The 8,088-nt window shown below is 30.6% G+C and overlaps 1 long non-coding RNA gene across 1 annotated transcript in view; it reads right to left on the bottom strand.

Moving 5' to 3' along the window:
* LOC136796211 (uncharacterized) overlaps window positions 1-8,088 on the bottom strand; it is a 10,376-nt gene extending 2,288 nt beyond the window's left edge. Inside the window, exons 1-2 of the long non-coding RNA XR_010843906.1 lie at window positions 7,992-8,088; window positions 7,811-7,908 (exon numbers count right to left, since the gene is read on the bottom strand). This is a non-coding gene — a long non-coding RNA (uncharacterized lncRNA). The remainder of the gene's footprint in view (window positions 1-7,810; window positions 7,909-7,991) is intronic.

Genomic DNA, 8,088 nt, shown 5'->3' with positions numbered 1-8,088 from the left:
TATACATACATACATACATACATACATATATATACACATTCTCATGTTATTTCATATTATTTATTATAGTATTAATTTCTCATATTTTAACAAGTAAGTTTAATTGTGTATAATATTTATCTCTAATGAATATATAGGACAAATATATACAAACAAATTAGATTCTGTTGTAATATATTGCCTCAGCTCTTTAAGAATTACACCAGAGACGTTTACTTCATTATTTACCATAACTTCCCAAAAAGTTTTTGGCAATCCTATTTATTCTTTTTTCTGAACTGTTGGCATTTTTGTGTTGTGTTGTTACACTTTTCTCATTTTGGCAGTTCAAAACCTCTTAAAAGGTAGCAATTCTAAGCCTGCACATTATCACTTCTTCCTTCTTCAACATTCGGAAGCTTGTGTTTCATTTGTTAAGATCAGGCTTTACTTAAGTAAATGTATTACAAGTTGCTCGATGCAGCCTAATTTATTACAAGTAGTTTGAACATGTAACTTAGAAAAATTTAAAGGATTCAATATTGGTACATTACAAGAAGTGAATGGAGGTACATTTCATCTTTAATTTTGATAGGAAACGTAATGTTACAGGAATACAGTGACCAGTGCAAGGGGTAATGGGGTGCATTTTCGTATACCTGTACACCTATTTACAATGAAAAGATTTTACTTTTTTAATGAGTTTCTTGTATTCAGAAGTAAAACAAAGATATAGTTTTTCAAACTCCAATATTTTTTTTTCAAAATGACGAGGAGCAAACATTTGTGAATATATTTTGGCAAATAACATGAAAACTACTATTCTTAGAAAAATCATCATAAACTACTTTATGTTACATCTAGCCAGCTAAAAACTGAGCCCTAAGAAATCCCGTATGTTCAATATTTTTGGAGATATATTTTTCAAACACTAATATTTTTTTTCAAGCTAGTTGATTATTATTGAATTATCACATTATTAGGTGAAATATAATTAATCCATGGTATTTTTATTCCTACAGCTTAGCTTATAAACTTTATTTCACAATTTTGGCATTTTGCTGCATACATTAAAAATGAGTCATAACTTGACAAAAGCTTGTTATCTGTGGAACTATTTGACATAAAGATGTCATGGGTTTATAGGTATAAAACAAAATGCACTCCACTACACCTGGCACTGAACACCGAATCCTGTAACATTACGTTTCTAAGATGAAATAAACCTCCATTCATTTATTGTAATATACCAATATTTGCGCAATCAAATTCTTTAATTTTTTCTAATCCTTTTACATATCCAAGCCACTTGTAATACTTTAGGGGGATATTGGCTATAAACGTAAAAGATAAAATGCGGCCATTTTGAAAAAAAAAAACTCGCATATTAGGCCTACAAACTTTTTACTATCGCCTTTTGAATGTAATTTTAGATTAGAATACCCTGAAAGAAATTAGTGTACAATTACCTCTGGGTTAACTTACAATTTTACTTGTCTATTATTGGAAACGTAAGTTTTCTGTCCCAGAGCAACAAGTTTGTCGTGGGAATGTGAAGAAATTGCCTTTTTGAACGGATTATGGGTTAATGAATTAAGAAACTACCTTTCGAGAAAAGAGGAACAGAACCAAGGAATTTATATGTGACTCTATTATAGGACCAACAAAAAGTATTTGAGAATTGGTAAGAACGCTTGCAATTTCTTAATCCAAGATGAATAAATCGCGGGCTGCTTAACCTGGAAAAAGTGGAAAGCTCATCAAAGGTAGTTCCCAACAGAACAGGCCCAAGATCGAGTATAAATTTGTAAAGAAAAGATAAAACCGAAAACCCAAAGAATCATATTTTCATTAAAATAATAGTTACTTGCCCTGAAAAGTGGGAATATTGGAGAAACGCCAATAGCGGTTAGGCTGCAATCAGCCAGCAGTGAAGTTAACCAAGTGTAATTTCTAATACAGCATCTCAGAACTTAAAGCGAAAAGCTCGAGCAACACGCAAGATAAATAACATAAAAAATCAGTGAAGACTAAAATGACTTTATTCTAATATATTTACAAGAACTACATGTTACTCAGTCTCTATCTTCTAACTTATATCTTACTTAGCTATCTAGTCTAGAAAATATATATGTACTCTGCAGAAGAGGGGGTAGTAAGAATAAGGAAATAAGAGAGGGGGTTTTGACCAATCGGATAATTTTAGGAGACTAGGTGGGGGAGGTAGAGAGCCTATGAGATTTAAAAGTAAAGTATCTGAAGGGGGGGAGAAGGGGAAGGCCTGAATTGAACAGGGTGCCCCCTTTCCAAGAAATTGGAATGACCCAAGGACTCGTGAGAACTGACTTACATGTGTTAACCATAAAATAGTTAGATTGATGCAAGTCCATTGTGAGATGGCAGCTTGTACCTGCTGCATGTGTCAACCCTTGCTTTGTCTTTTACATTGGTATAGAATACCATAGAAAGGTCACTTCCTCTATGGTCAGTGTCTGTCGAAATGTGCCAGATGTCTATAGTTTATACTATATAGTTTATAATGATAGTCTATTTATAATAATAGCTGTTAAATAATATAGCGTTCGTTAACTCGCAGAACAGACCGATACCTTTACAAATATATAAGGCAGGGTTCTGCCTAGATCAGTGCATTAGCCGGAAGCTTCCTCTGATTTTTTCTTTGTCCACCAATATTTGGCATAAACTTAGCCAATTCATTAGTCACTTGGGCTGCTCTGTGTGTATTTATTATTTAAGAACTTATAGTGCTGTGTTCACCTCACGAAACTTAGTTACTTGAAAAGTATGTAGAATAATACAATTTTAGAGGAACCTTTAATTAGTGAGGTGGAATTGGCCGACACAAATGATGTGGAGTCTGACTATTCAAATTATTCTGTTTTTAAGTCTTTAACCTAAATATATGTCGTGGTTTAACTCCATCTTAATAGTTGTCATACAAAAAGGTTTGTTTAAAATAATAGTATAAGACTTAAATCGGCAAACAAATTTTATTTGTTTTTTTTTTTTTTTTGTTTTTTTTTAACGTTTTCATAATTTAACCTTTATAATTAACAAAGCATAACCAAATGGAGAAAAAACTCAATCTCAACTCAAGCTCGGGGTATATGAAAGTCTAATTGTAAAATTCGCATTCTCTGCAAATATTATGGTTAACATGAAAAGCCTATAATTTCTATAAAACTTTATTTATTTTTTTATAGTTTCTTCATGTTAACTATAAAATTTGGTGAAGTGGAGAACGTAAGTTTTCCAGTTAGACCCCTCATATAAAAGCAAGAAATACTGATAAAACAAAAAAGTCATTTTAGGCATATTTAATATAGCTAAAAAAATTACTATCTTATAGAATAAATTAATATAAAGCTGCCAGGGTATAGACGAGATGGTATTACAGCTGAGACACGCGTCAATATGTGGAGCTCGCTTGCGGCACGCATTATGAACCAGTCGTGCACACCTAATCAAAATTATAAGAATTATCATGTTGTAGTTAAAAGTTCGGTAAGGAAGACGTGCAGAGGTCCTAAAGGATGGTAGTCGAGCTCTAATATAAAATCTACCACTAATTCTTTAGTTGGCCCCTTCAAGAGAAAGGATGCAATCCCACAAGGAAAGTACGTATTGCTGGTCTAGTTCACCTCCCCTGCCTAACTTCTTTATATTTTTTAAGGATTGAAATAAAGCCAATGTTTAATCAAAATTAGAAAAACAAAAAAAATATAGGAGTCTTAATAATCAATCTGTAGTAAAAACAGATATTTATATGCCTTTATTATGTCATGTGGATGGCATCTTGTTATCATCTGATCAAGGCATATTTAGGGATGCTCAATTAAAGCAAATAGATAATGCTACTTTGCTTGAAGAATGGTAATGTGATAAATTTTTTTTTTACTTTTATAAGGAACTGGACGTATTTCAAAGATAGTACCGTAGACTGCGATTGAATTCTTTATCGAGTCCTACTGACTTTCCTAAAGCTATTAGAGTTGTTACAAATTTACTCTAGACAGTAAAACCTATGAATTACCTCAAACACAAAATAAAAAAACTTTTTTTGTGACATGGGCCACGATTCAGTCATAGCAGCGATATGTCGTTCAATAAGTATGGAAAAACCATATTCAAATTCAGAAAATAAATATTTACTGGCGAAAGCTTGAAATTAAAGGGTTTTCAGCAAAAGAGGAGACAGCTCTATTCTGTAGTAATTTGGAGTTAGATCTGTGTAATAGCAGCCACAAATTTTTGGTAAAAAGCGGAAGAGTATCTTATATCTCTTATATAGAAATATAGTAAGTACTTGTAACTACGAAAGAATAATAACGTAGTAAGAATAATAATGTAATAAGAATAACAGTAATAATAATAATAATAATAATAGGAACGTAATAAGAATAATATTAGTAACGAAAGAGTAATTTTTTTTTTAAATTACTCTTTCGTTACTAATATTATTCTTATTATTCTCATTCCTATTATTTTTATTCTTAATACATTATTATTCTTTCGTAGTTCCACGTACTTACTATATTTCAACAAAAGAATTACTCTTCCGTTTTTTACCAAAAATTCGTGGCTGCTATTAAACAGATCTACAACCAATAATTCGTTTTTGGAGCGCTGAACCAAAAACGAATTCCACACAGTGGTCAAAATTAGATTTCTTAAAGTTCTTGTTTCAAGTTAAATAATAAGATTAGTTGATATTAGGGAATCTGTAACGTGCCTTGTTGAACTGAAATGCTTAAGCTTTCAAGACTTCTGAATATTTTTTGTTTTAGAAAGATGAATTAAAATTCTTGATTATTTTCTGGGAAGTTTTATATTTATGCATTTGGGTAATAAAGGGAAAATATGTCCGACACAATATTACTTAAACCATCTTTATTCAACCTAACAACGTTTCGGGATGTTTTCCCCATCTTTGGGTAATCTAATATTAATATTTTTTTTATCGAAGTTACAAATTTATATAATCTTACAATATAACATTACATGTTTTATATAATAAATTTTTTTCTCAATTACTGGAGAGATTGAATTTGTTTCTAAGCTTTCAATGAACAGCTTGACACATTTAATACTCATAAATACTCTTTATCAAATTCAAACGTTTGGGTACCGTAGGAAAAACGAGTTAACAAGAAACTGTAAATCTGCGAAATTTGGAGGCAAGTAAAACTTATTGGAATGGGAGATACGTTGTCTTATATCTCAGAATTAAAATTATCTAACAGAGTTCGATTTGTATCATTTTATATATTTTTTACATGGGTAGTTTGACATTTTGTTTACATTGGGTTGAAATACAGGAATTAAAAATCATGAAATATCAAATGCACAAACAATAAATTTCAAAAATAGCTATAAAACATCACACTAGCATACACTGTAGTAAATCTACGAGCTTTTTTGTGTCCCAAAACATGATAAAATTCAACTATTTCTGCAAATTTTGAAAAATGTGTTTTAAAAAATATATTTGTAATCTATTTAATTGGCATTACAAATGGGCAAAAAATCATAAAAATCTGAGCCCTTGGATGATTTCATTTGGAATAATCTTTTTCTTAAAAATAACAAAATATACTTAAAGAGGTGGCAGCAAATCCTAAAATTAAGTCTGATAATCCTAAAAACTGTAATTATTTTTCATACAAATCGAAATTACTGGATGTTCCGAAAAAAAATATGAATTTTATTTTTAACTTCGTTTAAGGACCACCCTATCCACTAAACAGCCTTGCTCAAAAAGTGGTATGATATTGAAATTGCTAATTTAATGTAGATATATGACTGGAATGTGATTTAACCCAAAGTGGCAGTTAACATCATCTGTTTTACACTTTTTACTATTTTCTCAACAACAGTTCAAACGATTTTTATTAAACTCTCCATTTCAATGTTTAATATAACAAATAGAGTTAGCCTGAGAAATACATGAAATAGATAATCAATTGTAGTAATTTTACAAAGATGATGAGTTAAAGATCGTTTATATAAAAAAATAACAAACAATAAACCCAAAATGGGCTGTCCACATTCGTTAGAATAAAACAGTAAAACAAAAACGTCACTTCATATTTAATAATATTAAAAAAGAAAACAAAATAAAAACTATACCTCCTATTGGGACGATAGGTGTCCAGCTCTAAGCAAAAGGTTTTGTGTTACTTATATAAAAAACATATGTTACATATATAAGGTCCAATTCAGAGGGTACAGAGAGAAATTCATACAACTGATATCGGCTAATATCGCTTAGTTGCGGCATGTATGGGATTCGGTTCTCATGATACGCGGGGAAATTTGTCAAAAACTGGAAACAATCCTCCAGTGCCGTTCCATCACAAGCTGGACAAAGCTTCTGTGGGGCCAAAGTATATTTGTGTGGACTGACACTTAAAGTAATTGCATATTTACCCGAAAGTCGTAGTTGGGCAATTATTCTCAAGTGAGTTATAGGGCAACTGATTTTTAGGTAGCTTTGAAGAGCATCTGTTTTAATGAAGACCCTACCGTACCACGGGTTATAGGTTGATTCTCGTAATAACAAGAGGTCTTAATCCTTGACAAATTCTCTATATCAATCCAAGATCTCCCCCATTCTAATTTTGATACTTACCGGATCATTAAGTAGTATCGGGTCAAACATTCCGAAGCTCTCCAATATTTTTCTACTCTGCGTTACCAAATTATATTGCAGACTCAAACGGTTGTTACTGTCTAGCTGCATTATCTTTAAATAACATTGTTTCACGAAGCGAGTACAACTCATGTAAAGTATTTTTATTAGCCAGGACAGAGTTTGCTTTAAAACGTGATATCCCACAGGAACAGACTACAAGTGATATGCCACTTGTAGTCTTACCATAACCATCAATGGTTTATATATAAATAGTATTTAATATCAGCAGGGTCTTATCCTGATTAAAGTAGTTTGACCGGGCTTAAATACTGAATTTTCCATACAAGTTCCTCTACTTCAATTTTTGAATAATGCACTTACCATGCGGAAAATGAATTTTATTCAATACAACGTTTTTGTGAAAGGTTGATTTCAATTATTTGCAATATATATTCACATAGTGTTATTACTTTTTCAAGGACACACCCATATCTGAAAAAACTCATGTTAACCTGCAACGCGACAGGTGGGTCTGTCGGACCCAGTTACAATTATTTGATTATTTTTTATATTAAATCATACATCCAATATAATGGATTTATTGCTTTATTTATTTGTATGGAGATTGATTATACAACAAAAAATAATAAAATTAGTTCAGATTAATAAAATGTAAGGAAAATAGATATCACTATTGCTTATTTTGGAACGGGGGTGTTTTCTTACTGTGTTGTTCGGGAGCACTAATATATTCTTATATTATAATATTAAGAATATATTACATTATATATATTATAATATTCTTATATTAATAAATAAATTCCTATATTTTAAAGAAACTATTTCATTTTGTTATATAATAAAATACCTCAACTTTCACAGTCCATAATTATTAAATACCAGTAATAGTCTTGGACAAGTTCAAATTCTACTATAAATTTGAAGAATTGAGAACTCCTCACAATAAAATATTGTAAGGCTTAAAACAAAAACTAAACAGATAAATACTTAAACTTAATAAATCTAAATAAGAACCAAACTTATAAAAATAACTTCTAATTTTAATCCAAACGATTTAATGGCAGTCACGAAATATTAAAATTCAATAAATAAATTTATATAGAACTATAATTAAGTTAATTAGTTAAATTAATTAATATAAATAAGAGTCCTTACTGATAAGCGGTGTTCATCGTTGAGTTCTGAATCCAATCTAATGACTCTTTTGTAAACTAATACTGATCAACCAGATAATGATGATAGTCGAGCATGCACTATAATAAATAACAAAATTTTCTCATTAATTTATAATAGATCCTGGAATTCCAATTTAAAAAACTGATAGGTAATACAGAACCTTATTTTTAGAGCATAAACAATCCGATGTGATTGTTCACAAAACAAGATCCGATTGTTGCCCTTGATGTTTCAGGACAATACCACCTTTGATGTGC

This window comes from Halyomorpha halys, unplaced genomic scaffold (genome assembly GCF_000696795.3).
Source record: "Halyomorpha halys isolate HHAL.00 unplaced genomic scaffold, Hhal_1.1 Scaffold2068.1, whole genome shotgun sequence".
Lineage (NCBI taxonomy): Eukaryota > Metazoa > Arthropoda > Insecta > Hemiptera > Pentatomidae > Halyomorpha > Halyomorpha halys.
This window is presented reverse-complemented; position numbering and strand designations above follow the sequence as displayed.